Genomic DNA, 1214 nt, shown 5'->3' on the forward strand with positions numbered 1-1214 from the left:
TTACGAAGATTTGAATCTACGGACTCTATTATTTATTTAATTGTCTATTAATTAAATAATAGATCTGCCATTAAATTGCATTAATTATATATCAAAAGTATTTATGTCCAAAGGTGATTGGACCTAGGGCATAATACTTACACCTGGTTCGCTGGCTTTTGTGTTATTAACCTTTTTGTATAATTCGTGTTAAAGTTTGATGATATCAAGAACCTGGTTCTGTGGCTTTTGTCTTATTAATCTTTCTGCACAATTCCATCCTTTTCCCCCCCTGTAAATTATAAGCTCCCTTTTAGGCCGAATAAGAAGCCATACTACGAATAAACTGGCATGTGGCATTTATATGCAATTTCCGCAATGAGTACCTGGTTCTCGAGTGCAGTTTTCCACCGTTGGTGAGCATCGTGTCTTTTTCCTTCACCTCTTCCTCCTAATTTAACATATAGTTTAATTATTATGATTGAAACTTTTGAAGTGTTTCTACATACATGCTTCGTCATACTATATGCTCATATTCAGCAACATGCTATTAAGGAAGTTCTGCTTTTAGAGACGTATTGCTCATTCCACTTTGCATTTATCTATTTCACCATTTTGTACATCAAATAGGAAATTTCTTCTTCTCTAATGACATATTGACCAGATCCATGCATTTTTTTTTTTTTTTTTTTTTTCTTTAATTTTTGTTTTTTTTTTTATCATCTAATTTTTGATGGGTTGATTATCAGTTACTGTTTCAACCACACTAGCACCAGTAAATTGCTACTGCAATGAAAGTTAAAATATATAGTTGTAGCTGTCCTCGGGGAAAATGAATTGCAGTTGCCAAGATTCTCTTGAAACTGTGAATTGCTGTCACTAGTAATCATTTCATTAAGCTCTTGTCATGATTATATCTTCTGAGAAGCCTTTATATTGTGTGACACAGTGCTTGAGCTAATAATCTTCTAATGTTTTATGCCAGCTGATATGTGATTATAGTGACCTGACTGGGAAGAGTTTCTACATAAATATTTTCCACATTGTTTGAAAGGATTTTCCTGGGCCCTTTTTATCGTTTCTTTCATCAAAGACCTTGAATATAAATGTCAATTATCATTGAATCAGATGTTTGTGTGCTATGTCATTTTGAAAAAGTATGACTTTATGAGCAAGGGTGCATGCATGTGTCCAATTACTGGAATCATCAAGCTCAATAAGGGAACATGAAAAAA

Source organism: Olea europaea, chromosome 1 (assembly GCF_002742605.1).
Source record: "Olea europaea var. sylvestris chromosome 1, O_europaea_v1, whole genome shotgun sequence".
NCBI lineage: Eukaryota > Viridiplantae > Streptophyta > Magnoliopsida > Lamiales > Oleaceae > Olea > Olea europaea.